This window comes from Drosophila persimilis, unplaced genomic scaffold (assembly GCF_003286085.1).
Source record: "Drosophila persimilis strain 14011-0111.01,24,50 unplaced genomic scaffold, DperRS2 tig00000002-arrow-pilon, whole genome shotgun sequence".
NCBI lineage: Eukaryota > Metazoa > Arthropoda > Insecta > Diptera > Drosophilidae > Drosophila > Drosophila persimilis.
In genome coordinates, this window is record NW_020825289.1 from 9736278 (window position 1) to 9750209 (window position 13932).

The following is a 13932-nucleotide window of genomic DNA, read 5'->3' on the forward strand; positions in this document are numbered from 1 at the left end:
GAGAGCGAGAGTGGCTCTCTTTTGTGGCCCGGAAACCAACCAGAGTTCTCTCTCTCTCCGGGGGCTGTGGTGGGTTCTTGGCGTGTTGGGTTGTGTTGCAAGTGCAAAAATTGGGGCCGTTGATGATTACGAAATTGTTGCAGTAATCGCAGCACCAGCGCATCCCAAGTCCTGCAACAAATCAAGGTGTCCCACCTAGGATATAATGCCTAAAATATCCCATACGTCTATATGGTATGTACATACATATATTCTTCGAATCCAATCAAATCCAACTTAATACGAGTATTATGACCTGCCGCAGAGCTCTGGCTCCAACGTGGTCATGGGAAAAGCACTTAAAGGGTCTTAGTCCCGGTCGAGAGGTTGCAGGGCAGGACGACTTTGTTGCTTTTCCTGCTTACTGTCTCATTTTCATTCAGTTTCATTTTAGTAGTTGTTGTTTTTGCCTGCTTGAAATTTATGCGAAAAACTTTCAAATTTGAAACTTGGCTGCTGCCGAGTGTCGCCTCTGAGAAATGACAGGGACAGGGACACAGAGCCTCAGCCACGGCAACCACAGTGGTGGTAAAAAATGTTTCCATTAAAATATCGTTGAAAAAAGGAGCTTAAGCTGGAGCTTAAACCAGTGCTTAAAATTGAGCAAAATTTAAATATTTGCCTTGCGGTAATAGAAATAATAATATTTCATTATTTTTTTTTAGTGTTAATTAGGCTTACAAATTCGATAAAACATTCCATGTATATTTATGGAAATATTTTAATTTAATTTTAAAATACCATCAATGAAGCTCGTGTGCTATTTTTAGTAATTTGTTTCTGCAGCCATAATGAACTACAATACATATATGTATGTATGTATGTACATTTGTACATAAAGTTAAACAGAAAAAAAAACACAACACAACTGCTGCCAAAGAAATAAAGCAAAAACTCATCTGCACTAACAAGCGACTGATTGCATTCAATTGCTTGCGACAGAGCTGTAGAGCTTTAACGGTACAAGAGGCTGCATTCTCTCATTCTCTCAACTGTTGATAAACTTTTTGCTTGAGTTGTTCTCGCTAAGCTCGATTTACGCTGTCCGCAGATATGGTGCTATTACCGTTGGATAAAACAAGTTCATGCATGACCATGCGTGTTCGTTTGTGTCTCCTACAAGCATCCTTAATCTTAATCACAGTTCTTCAACTGCCAACAAGCATTAGGCGAAACTGTGCCGTTTTCTACATACTCGTACATGGAACTCCTAGTCGACCAACGGTAAATGTCCCTCCAGGGTCTCCTTAACATTTTGGCCCCCGGCAAAGCTGAACTAAGGTCAGCTCTGTGGCAGCAGTATTTAAGCCGAGATGAACATTAAAGTGTGCCCCAGGCCACACCGAATGGAACAACAAATCGGTTGCGAAATGTTGCGGAAGTGCCGATTGTTTTTGTCTTGTCCCATGCGCAAACAAGCAGCGAAGGACAAACTGCCGCCATAATTTCCACAGCTGTCAGTGCGATGCGCGGCAGCTTAGCACCGCACCCACTTCCAGCCAGAAGCCGGCTTTTCCCACCCACCGATAATCGTATTGAGCTTATAAATTTTCCATAAGCTCCAGCAGAGCAACGGTTCTGGGGCGGAATAGGTATGGGCATGGGTGCAGCAATGTTGTTTGACTGCTTAGCGATTATCCTGGGGATCAATATTCTGCTACCAGCTCCCCAGAGTTCCCAGCTGCAGGAGCCCTGCATCGTAGCTCCTGCACAGCACAGGGCGCAAGAAGAATGGAGCAGCAGGCAGCAGCATATCATTCGAGCAGCTCGTTAGCCAAGAAACAGGCAAGGAATCTCGACTACAAATTGAATTGTAAAACACAAGTGGGCTCTCCCGTTGGAGCTGCTGCAAAATTTCGGGGGAACAAAGCCGGTCCCGAACAAAGGAACAGCCTGCTGCTCTCCATTCAAGCTGACAGCTAATTGTGCGCTCAAGTGGCTTAAAGGGACGTGCCAGGCAAGGGTTCTGTGTCCTGCTCGTGCTTGTTTCTGCCAGAAGTTGGAATTAAATCAAAAAGCCAATGCGGCAGATGCAAATCAGATTTGTTTGGTACTCTCCTTTCTTTTCCTTTTTTGCTGTGCAATTTTTGGCAGGGCATGAAAGTAAGTACCTCCAGCCAAAAATCAATGGAAGCAGCACACCCACCCATCCATAGACACCCACCCAGTGACACTGTTTGACTATGTCGGAGTTCAGGGAATGTCATCCTATTCAACGGTTTTGCTTGGGGATATAATTCAATTTGAATGATGGCGGATGTGGAATGGCAATTTCCTCATATACATATATGCTATAAGTATTTCTCTGTGTGTTTGTGTTTCTGTGGCATTGAAACTTGTGAAAAACTTTCCTGGCAGCTTTGAAAATTAGTTGCGATAAATAAACTGCACCGACGAGTATTTGAATGCACAGTAATACGGCCAAAGCTATCTATGCCTGAGATTTTCCTTAGATAAATCTAACTTTACAGTTTGTCCCAGTGTCGAGCGCTCGAAGCGCAATGAAAGCGTGGTGTTTTCTATGGAGTAAATATGTAATTTGTAGCTTGCAGTATGAAAGGAACTCTCCACCGAAACAAGGACATTTAAGTTACTCCCACACACTTGCAGAGTCCTACAGTTCTCTCGGCTTTACACCAGCACCCACATTCGCTTTCGGTTGCACCCCCTTTTGTGCTTCACTTTTCACATAAATTCCCATCTTTCAGAGTTTCTTCTCGGAACACTCCACGCGGTGGTCGCTCACTTTTGACTAATTGAGCGACTGACCAGTGAGGAATTGCCTGAAATTGAAATTCAATGGAATAACAATTAATTGAGTGTTGGTTCGGGCAGGTGCTGTAATTACGTTGATATATGTGTGTCTGCACAGCCTGTGGACTCGATAAATAAAACAGCATTACGTATACGCCAGGGATAGCGACAGAGACAGCGACAATATGTGTGCACTGTACTCCTACATACGTCCCATAGTACACTGATAGGGCAGCGAGTCAAATGCCATGAAATTTCATTACCTTCAAGAGCAGCAAATAGCATAAAATTTAAGCTGCAAGCTAAACCAATTACATTTGCCCCGCGACTGCCACAGAGACCAGGGACGAGCTAGGGAGCTAGGGAAACAGGGAGCGGCAGCGGCAGAGGCAGAGGCCCCAACGACCACCACTAGAGAATGCTAGTGGACAAAAACGAGGAACGAGAATATCAACAGTACAACGAAAAACAAGAAATCCCCTCTTTCTTAGGAGAAGCATTAGATGCCCTTGCAGATAGATCTTGACTGGACATATATGTATGATATCTGTACAATGAAGCTACATTTTTGATTTGCTTAGAGTCTTCTTTTGAATGGCTTTCGCAGCACGAAACATCGATTGTTCTTTTATGACAAAACTATTAAAACCAAGAAAAGTCTCAAAGGATATCTGCCTCATAACCAAAGGTATTAACGGATGAATGCTGCTAGGGCTATTCTAGATATTGTATGATCTCTAGAGTCCAAACAGTCACAGACCGCTATCCAAAATCGCAATACCCTGTCGGCAGAGATATACAAAATATGTACAGGGCCAGGCAGTGAAGAGCAAAGGGGAACAATAGAGAAACCAAGCCGCGGGCGAGGGGACTGGGCAGGCAGCAACTGGTGCTCTGTAAGGTAGGAGGAGAGCAGCGTGAGCAACGGAAGGAGCTTCAGCGGGGACATTAAAGAGATTTATTTATATCTGGCAACAGTGTGTGTCGAGTGTTGCCGAAGCGAATAAAGTCACGGAACGAAGATGAACAGAGGGTGATGGAGGGCAAGGGCAAGGCAATGGAGTACAGCAGAACAATTCCTTCACTTGTCAGCTAAAAAACTCCTTCCCCTTTCCCACTCCGACTGTCAAAAACACATTTTTTATTTAAATATTATGCAAAAAAACAAAAATAAGGGAGCAGGAGGGACAGTGAAATACCGCTTGCTGTTCATTTTTTTTGGGAGTAAAATAAACTTTTGCGTCAAAGTTCGAGCCTCACTTTTTTATGATGATGATGAGGCCCGACAAGTTAAATTTCTTTTCTGTCTGTCTGCCACTGCCCCAGCCCCAGCTACAGCCCCAGTCCCAGCCGGTGGCCCCAAGGATGTTAGGTGTCAGTCCGCAGACATTCGTTGTCATTCCGACAGTGTTCTCGGCCACGTTCCCATCGGAATCGGAGGGCAGGCAAATGTACAAGTTGCAATTGAAAGGGAGGCAAGTCCCATTTGAACGGGGAGGTAGGCACTTTTGGCAAAATAAGTTAGGGAAACTTGAACAACACAATGAAAGTCAAGTGGTTGACTGCTGGGGGAGTCGTGGTATGGAAAAGTGCCATTGGATTAGTTCTTTGGTGCCTCTCCTCGAAGAAATCTTTTTAAAATAGCAGGTTGTTTACTTCGTTAATGGATCTTTTCGATCATTTCCAGTCATTCACATCAGTACGTTTCATTTCGATCAGCATCCGATCATTTCCAATAATTTCTTTCCTTTTTTGCAAAGCTCCTGGGAAACAACAGGAACTTAGGGAAGTATAAAGAAGCCCATCCCTGCCATATCCTTCTTATGCTCTCCATTTCTCATTTGAAGAGGGTAGGTACATACATATATGACAGAAAAGAGCAAAATAAACCTTATTTTATGACATTTTGCACTCTGGACGAGGGAACGCTATCATTGTCACGACCCATCATCTTGTTTTTGAATAAATAATTGTTCATAAGCACGTGCACACGACTGTGCTGTCCTCGTCCTGCACAGACACCTCACTGCCCCACTGCACTCCGCTTCGTCATGCATCATTCCTTCCAAAAACATGCAAAGCAGAGAGAAAGAGGAGAAAGAAGTGGGTGGTGGGTTGTGGGGCAAGGGTTTGCGTGACCATAGTCTAAGAGGTGATAAATAACTTCAAAATGCAGACATCAGTGGCCTGAATGGGAGCGATGGGACTTCTCCCTTAAACAAAGTTGCCCCGACAGCGACGAAAGGTTATGAAGTTGGCCTAGAACCTACTTCTAATGGACTGACAATTGGCCAAGTTAGCACGGTTAACGAGTCTTTGGTCTGGCCCTTACTTAGTGCCAGATGAATGGAATGTAATTTTCTGATTGTGCCCCACAGCATCTGCACGACCTTGCCATGTGCCATGTGGCAAGTGGCATGTGATACGTTTGTGTGAGTGTGTATCCTTGGACCGTCCCAGAGATGCATACATATATGATATATCCATGCAGGCATGTTGGATAGGGAATGCAATAAAAGAACGTCATATGCAGTAGAATCAGATATTTTTGTTTGTTTTCAGCTTTCGCCCGACTATTGTCCTTGTCCTTGGCTAAAAATAAACATAAATGCAAATGTAAATGTAAATATGCTGAGGGTAAGCCAAGACAACACAGATCTACAACAATTCCAGAAAAAAAACAAAAGCTACAAAAGTGCTTGTAAAACAATTTGAAAATAGCTAGAGGCAAGAACATAGACAAGAGCTTAAACAAGCGAGAGAGATAAAGGGGAAGAGAGAGAGAGATACCCTTAGACGAGACTTAAGCAAATTAACTGCAAATACGAAGGATAATAGCATTCCTTGAAGCTCTCCCTTAGTCCCTTGCACGTTCCTCTGGTGTCTGGGGGAAAGCTTTCTGATTCGGTTTGCTAGATCAACTGCTACCCACGCAATCCCCAATTAATGTACAGCCCTTCAACCAAAGTTGAGTTGACAACTTAATTGCCCTGTAATGACTGTACTTGACAGCGTGAGGGTGGGGCTGAGAATATGAATTCTAATGTCCAGACGTACCATACTGTGTAATTACCCATGCTAATGGCTATCGAGTGGCTGGAGGAGATTCAATGGGGCTACAATTGAACTGGAATTGGCTATATATGGCTTAGAGTGGCAGAACTTAAGTCAAAATTCGTTAGTAAAATTATCTGAATAAAACCACAGTTAAGCAGATTAAAATGTAAGCTGAAAATTCACTATTAAAATTCAATGCGGATAAACGCTGTATTCAATCAAAACGGAATTTAATGGTATTCAGCAAACCATCATAATGAATTAATTATTCAGATAAAGTTTAGTTGAAAAGTTCAACTGCAGCCCAACTAAAATTCCATTCCATGAAAATCAATGATACGGATTAAGTTGCAATGGCATGATAATAAAATGGGAATGTAATAAAGTTAAAGTGAAGTTAAGCCAAATTGGAATGGAAGTTTGAATGGGAGTTGCAGGAAAATCGAAACGAAACGTTTGATAATCCACAGTAGGGAATGGGAAACAATTAGATTTGAGAGATATGTACGTTCCTCACGCCAATTAAAATCTTCCACTCCATTAGGCAATTTAAAATTCAACGAACTGACAGCCCGCATTACGCTTAATGGAAACCATTTCCAATGCACAGGATACATGCTTGTCGGAGATACATTTTTGTATCTGCAGCCGCACACGCTCTTGTGTGTGTCCAGTGTGTGTGTGTGTGTGTCATCAGCACTAACCGCGCAGATCTGGCACATTTCAAACGATATTTATTATCTAAATTTTCATAAATTATTTTGCCAACATTTTAAGCCAAATTAAAAGTTGTCAGAGAGCTGTTTACAATTTGGAGAGATTTTCATTTGAAATGAGCTTTGATCCACAATTAAAATGCTTCTGGAAGTACTTGGAAAATGTAATTAAAAATAATCTTAGCCAGGGAAAATAGTCCGGCTAAATGCGTGGAGTGGGGTATTTTTAGCAAAAACAACGCAACTTTCCACAAAGATTTCCTGGCTGCTGCTTTCGATTTAAATATCCAGTTTGCTCATGTAAATGAAAGCTAAAAGCAGCAAAAATTTTCCATAATCCTCGAACAGGAATCCCGGGCAGACTCTGTTGCGGAAATACAAACAATGGACAGTGAGAGCTGGCGCCTGTCCGTGCATATTTTATGAGTCCTACAAGTGGCCGCAAGGGCAGTGGGGCAGCAGGGAGTGGCCACCCCTAAGCTTTTAATTGGCTATTGAAAAGGGAGGCGAAGTTTTCCCATTTCTGTTCCCTATTCCCCAGGGGGGAAAACCCTGGGAAACAATATAGAAATTCATCTGCCAGCGACGGCGCGAAATCGTTTCCTCCATAAAGTGCTCAATAAACTAGTAAATGAGATATGCCGCATAGCCATCCATCTTTCTATCCCATCTATCCCATCCATTCATCCACACCCACCTTCCGTTTCGAAATTGAGTTCTCTTCGTGTATTTGTTGTGTGTTGGCTATTCTATTAAATTCAAAATATAAAAACATTGGTACCCAATTCTCCCACTCTTCGAAGCAGTCATTATTTTTGTTATTCCAACATACTTTAGAAATATAAACAATATTTTGTAAGCAATTTATGGCAGAATTAAAGAATAATGTCTTTACTGGAAAGATTTTCGATTGGGAACACCCGGATACCCTCTAGATAAAGGAAGAACCTACTTTTGTCTTGGTTTTCTTTAGATTAGATTACCTTTTTCGGAACCCCATCTTGAGTGTTATGGGAATGTCACCAAGCATCGGTGGTTCAGTGGTAGAATGCTCGCCTGCCACGCGGGCGGCCCGGGTTCGATTCCCGGCCGATGCAAGACATTGACTTTTTTGTTCAGTATTTCCAAACATATTTTCCGTATATTTTAAGTCGTTTTCACATATGCCCTCCCTTTTATTCATTGATTGGCCCCACAAACCTTTCCCAAAGTCCATACACCCTAGCCCTTGTCGTACACTTTACCGCCTTTTGTTGATTCCCTTTATCGACCAAAGTTTATACAGCCCTCACAAAAAGTGTCTGGTCGGTCCGTATTTCCATTAAACCAAATTAATATTATAAAAACCATTTGTTTTTCTTGTTGTTGTTTAAATAATGAAACAAAAATCCATCAGATTTTATGTTATGTTCTACACGAAAGCTAGATTACTCATACGCTCCGTCTGCCGCTGGCATAGAAAAAGAGAGAAGAGGAAAAGGGGAGAAGGGGAGAAGGAACGAGTGGGCGAGTGTCTGGAAGAAGTGGCACAAAATGTTGGCCTTCATTAAGTGGCAGTGTCCGAGGGGCGGGGTAAGTTTGCTTTATCATTGCATTAATCATACGCCACGTTGCCCATTCAGTAGTTTTTTTTAACGCCCGTCGCGCAACGCTAGCCGCTCGCTTATAATTTTAATTTATGCCCTAAGCGCTGCGACAATGATGAAATGTATTCATTATTCAGTGCAAGAGAGGGTGACAAGAGGTTGGGGGGGAAAGGAAGAATAACAAAAGATACAGAGTACTTTCAGCACAAACTTTGCACAAACCCATCGATTGCCGCGCAACTTGCAAATTATCGAAAAGTTTTTCGAAAAGAGGGCGCAAAAATGGAATAATTTGGCAAGGGTCTTCAAGATGCATTGGCAAAGTTCTCGCCTTGGTCTGGCCCTCGAACACTAACTAACTTACTGTCTGTAAATATTTGAGGAAGCATGTTGCGGCTGCCACATCCACAGCCACATCATCATCATCAACATCACCAAGAGGAGCTGAAGCAGCAGCTGCAGGAGCAGGAGGAGGAACAGCATCAGAAGCATCCCTTCTTCGGCATTCCTCCAACGTTCGCCATTTCTTTGGCATAAATATTTAGAGCTCTGCATCCTGCCACACGTGATGATGGGGAGGGGGGCCGGAGGGTGTACTGGCGGTAAAATGTGCGGCACAGGAGACAGAAGCCAAGGTGGCGGCTAAATTACACTTTATGCGGATATTACGCATACGACGCGGTGTCAGTGCTTTAAGTTGCAAATTGCGCTGGATAAATACGTGCTAGAAAGCAGTTGCCACACCACTCTTGCTCTGCTCTCCGACTGGAATATTCATTTAGCTTTTTCCCAATTCATTTTCATGAATTTAATCCTTCAACTTTTCCCGTTTTCGCTGATCGTTGCTGTTTTTTGTTTTCCCCCAACTTTATTTGGCTTTAATGGGGTATTAAGTGCCAGCAATTTGCCAAAAGTGTTGCATGCAACATGACACCCAAATTATGGGGGTTGGGGGGTCGTGCGGGGCGTGTGCCAATAAACTGCAGCTGGTTTTCAGTCATCGACAGGGTCGGACACATTTCATTTAAATGGTGACTGTTTGCCAAGAAGAGTCTTGGCCATGTCCTGGCCAGTCCCGCTCTACCACTTCGTGGTCCATTGTTAACTTATTTGGCACTCCGACTAAGCCAGGGACATTAAGGGCTTCCCTGAATGCCCTAGGCCATTGTCCACTCCGACACGGATGATGCGGCAGGGCTTAGTGCGGAACTTATAGGGCTACTCGTGACCATAGAAGTATGTGAAATATGGTTGCCTGAAGAAGCCACAATGGATTGGATGATGACTGGTCCACACATATTCGTTCGTATCTGTCTGGGCCATGTCGATTCTGCTGCAATTACAGACGTGAAATCAATCTCTGACAGAAGTGGGGGAGCCAACAGTCAGAGAAATGGAGAGTCACTGATGTTCTGGCATGCATATCCTTGACTACGCCAATAGCCTGCGGCCGCAAGGACAAAGCAAATGCTTCCCATTTGCATGCCAAAACGACTTCCACAAAAAAGCTGTGGAGGAGATCTGTAGAGCTGGAAAATCCAACAAACCAAAGCCACCGACAAGGAAAGGGATCCATGTCGAATGTCTATCACTTTGATGGTAATTTGAGAGCAGCTTATGCTTCCATTTGTAATTGTTCGAGTGCCAGAGGATTCAGAGGGTTCCCAGAGGAAGCTAGCAGCCGGATGGTATAAGGCAGCACAGATTAAGACAGAGAAATATGTAAATTGAAATCATTTGGATAGTCCTGTGGCATAGCTGTCTCCGGTGCTGGCAAACGAAGCAAATCCGTGCAGATTTCCATACAGTCTTTGATGCCCTTACATCATCAGGCCTTTGGGGTTATAGTTTAGAACGAAAACATTTCTAAACCGCACTGTTACCATTATTTACTTCAGTTCCCCCAATAAAATGCAATAGAAATGTCGGTTAATTCCAAAAACTGTCACACAAATAAAATTCCGCAAATAGAATGCAGTCTGTTTGTGGCTTTCGAACAAATCCAGTTACAAATAGGGGCATATTTGCATTTGCCACTTTTGCAACATTTACGATGCACACTCTCCCCCTGCCCTAACCCCCACCCACCCCTTTCAATCATCACTCAAACACAAATTGCGAGTGCACGCGCAACACTCAAACACTGAAGCATGAGGAGAAAGGGGGAGAAAGGGGGAAGGAGGAAGGGTAAACGACGATTTTCGGGGTCGTAGATTGCGATACCCTTTCAGATAGATCGTTCACATGGCAGCCATTAGGAGATACACATAGTGGTCCAATTTAGATCAAATTTATCTGAGTTTTAAAGGGACTTCAGAGGGGCCAAATCTGCGGCACCAGAGTGTGGCAGCCCGTGTAGGCAAAGAAAGGAGGAAAACTAACCATTCGCTTGCACCTCGGGAAACATTTCACTCTTCCCGATTGGATAGAGGAAGGCATCCTTTGATGGCTTGGCGTAATTTCGGGGTGGGTCTCCAACTCTTTAAAGCAAATGTTGCACCTCATCACCAGCAGTTTGTGTTGCACATCATCCCGCTGCGGCCACTCTGTGCCGTGGGACCTTATGGGTCTGGCCACGTGACTGTGAATTATCGGGTTTTTGAGATGAATAAAAGGCAGTACATATTCCATTACTATCATGCCTGATCAGATGAATGAGTTCCGTTCGAGCACTGCCCAGCAACCTTATACTCTCCTGCCTTAATTTTCCGTGACGTCACTGGTATTTCTTTTGGCAGCAGCTCCCATATTGATTAACAGTTATACTTTTGACCAACCAAAAGATTATTTTTACTGAATATAACGAGGTAACATAGCAGATCATCACCTAAATGGAGTGGCACGTGTATGAAAACGTAACAAATTTTACTGCTGCTGTCACGGATGGGATAAAAAGAAGGATATGGAAGGGGCCCATCGATTGCGTGCACCGTCATGTGTGAGCCCACAGCCAATTGCAAATGTCAACACACACTTACACAAAGGCAAAGCAAAAATAAAAATGTAGTTTGTAGGTGGGAGAGCGGCAAAGGCAAACAGTTTTGATTTATGTCCTTTATCTCCTCGTACTTCGCCCACCCTTTGGATGATTGCGTGTCTCGAACGCATCAAAACGGCCAGAAATATGTGATAAATTCTCAAATCAATTTTTCAGGGTACTTCTTTAACCCCTCCCCACCCTCTTAGCCCTCCTCTCCCCTTTCGTTCGGCTGGCTGTCAATCGCATTCATTTATAATTATCACAGACAAACACGAGTAGGCAGACAGAGCAGACACATCCACACAATGGCCCCCTAATTAAGGAAAAAGCAATTATCTTAAGCAAAGCCTTAGTCCGGGCCACAGTCCCGGCGGCCGCCTGCAACTCCAATTACCCGAAGGGCGGAGGAAGAGGAGGCGCCACTGCCCCCCTTTGAGATCAGACTTCTGCCGGGGCAGAGGTAATTTGAGTAAATCTCACGATTTGCCTATTACTTATCTATCCACTTATCTGCCGCCCAGCCTCTGGCGAGGCATCCCACATCGGAAGCGACGTCCCCAGTGATGTGTGCACTTCGAATTAATTAAGCCGAATTTGATATTAGTGATTTTTCGTGCTCCTCTGATTGCAAGCTGTTTAATGCAATGTAAACACAAATAAATAAAGCTTTGGGGCTGCCCTCCGCCACTCTGCCGCACTTTCCACGAACTGAAAATAAGTTTTCTCGGAGCAGATAAGGCGGCGACCAGAATACCAAAAGCAGCTGAAGGAGTATGAGATGTGGGGGAGAAGTCAAGGCCAGGGTAAGTCGGCGTTTGGAGTGCCCTTCTGGAATAGCTGAGAAGAAGAAGCCAAAGCCATATCGTAGTTGAGTTTGTGGACTAGGTGGTCTCTTCCTTTGATTTGAAGGATACGTTCAGTCGAGGGATACCCATGGCTATCACTTACCGGCAATGGCGATTAGTAAACCATTCCCAAGCACAAAACCTCCACAATCAATAATCAAAACAGTATGCAAAATATTCCAATCCCAAAAGTTGGGAGAAATCGCTTTTCAGAACAGCAACTGAAAAACAGAACCTGCTTGACTTTATTTTTTCGTTCCTTTGCAAATATTTACCACTCTTGGCGTCTGTGTGTGTGTCTGTGAGTGTGGGGTACGATAAATTTTTGGAAAATTTATTTGAGCCGTCGGTCTGTGGCTGCATTTGAAGTGGCAGCGTAGCCATTGCCACACTCAGACCTCAGATTCCCCCTCTGAACCCTGGCCGTATTGCCCTACTGACTTACGTATATTTGCATGGCAAATTTGGGGAAATTCTTTCATTTTGATTGCACATTTGATTCAGTTAATGTTTTATTCATGGGGACCCCACAAAATCCCATTAACAAATTTACACATTCTCGGTATTGAAAGTGTTCTTTATTTATACACAATATGTACATACATATATTATATTTATTACTATGTATGTATATTATATGTGTACAATATTTCCTGGAAATCTGTCTCTGGGAAATGGAAAATCCCGAGCAACAGCTTTTCTTTTGCACTACGAATATACATAATTTCAATTAAAACAAATCTAAACAAAGCTACTTGGAAAACGACTTAAATCGAGCACATGCTTTGGGCATTTCTCTAAAAATCTATTTTCGGCCATTTTGTACGCCACTCACAGGTAACTATATTTTTTGTTGTTGTCTTTCGAGCACATTTATTTGGTATTTAATTATTTTAATTGAGAAAATATAAACAAATGATTTCCTTTCGGTTTGTTTTTTGCTTGCTATACGAGGCCCTAGGAATTTCCCCTACACTACCATTCCCCCTCACCAGTACACAAACACCCCCTCTCCGCCTTGCGGCAAGATCTGCTTTAGAAGCATTAGGAGTTGTAATTTATTGCCAGATTGCAAAGCCGCCGAAAGTTTGGCCATGTTGAGTGGCTAAGGCGCGGCATTCAAGTGAGATTTTATTCATGAAAAAGTTGTCTACGTAGGCGTTACACAGATACTGTAACGAATGGAGATTAAGTTGGCTGACTATTGTTCTAATATCCAGTCTCGGCTCGGAGCTGTACGGAACAACACGTAAAGCCTTGTCGGCCTGGCAGCGGCGGCACCCAGGAGGCCATCAGGGAGCTGAAGGAGCGTCTAGAAATCACCAACACGGATCTCCAGCACAAAGAGACGATGCAGAAAAGATCGGCGACCCGAAGACCCTGGTGGAGGCCATTCAGGCGACCAATGCAGAGCGAAACGAATTGGATCTTCGAGCTGTTCGAGATGAAAGCGGATACTAAACGTAACAATACATTCAGTAAAGTACTTATATAGTAAATAAATCAAGTCAGATTTCTATCAGTTTTCTCTTCTCTCTCACTTCCCCTTGCCGCCCATTAAAATACGGCAAAAGGTAATCAATGAAATGCCCATCTGAGCAAGTCTAGCAACACAGTAATCCAGTGAGAAGGGATCACGAAGTGACCTTCATAGTTTAAATATTACTATACTATGTAGGCCGTAAACTGTACCTTTGGCTCACCTTCGAGTCCCGCTCAGTCCATCGCAAAATTTCATAAACTTCTCTCAGCCCAAAGAAGCAATTGCATAATGGAAACCTGGGACGTTGTCCCTTTTGATATGACCCAAAGATTAAACGACACACACACACACGTAGAAAAGATTAATAAACAGTTTCATTTACTACCCAATGGGTCCCCAGTGGGTGTGCGGAAACCCTTTTTCGGGTCTGGCGCCCACCACTCATAACAATTAACTTTAAAGGCTCAGGACA

The 13932-nt window shown here is 43.4% G+C and overlaps 1 non-coding gene across 1 annotated transcript; it reads left to right on the forward strand.

Moving 5' to 3' along the window:
• Nucleotides 1-7592: 7592 nt before the first annotated feature.
• On the forward strand, nucleotides 7593-7663 carry Trnag-gcc. Its single transcript has one exon. It is a non-coding gene; the product is annotated as a tRNA-Gly (tRNA).
• Nucleotides 7664-13932: the final 6269 nt, after the last annotated feature.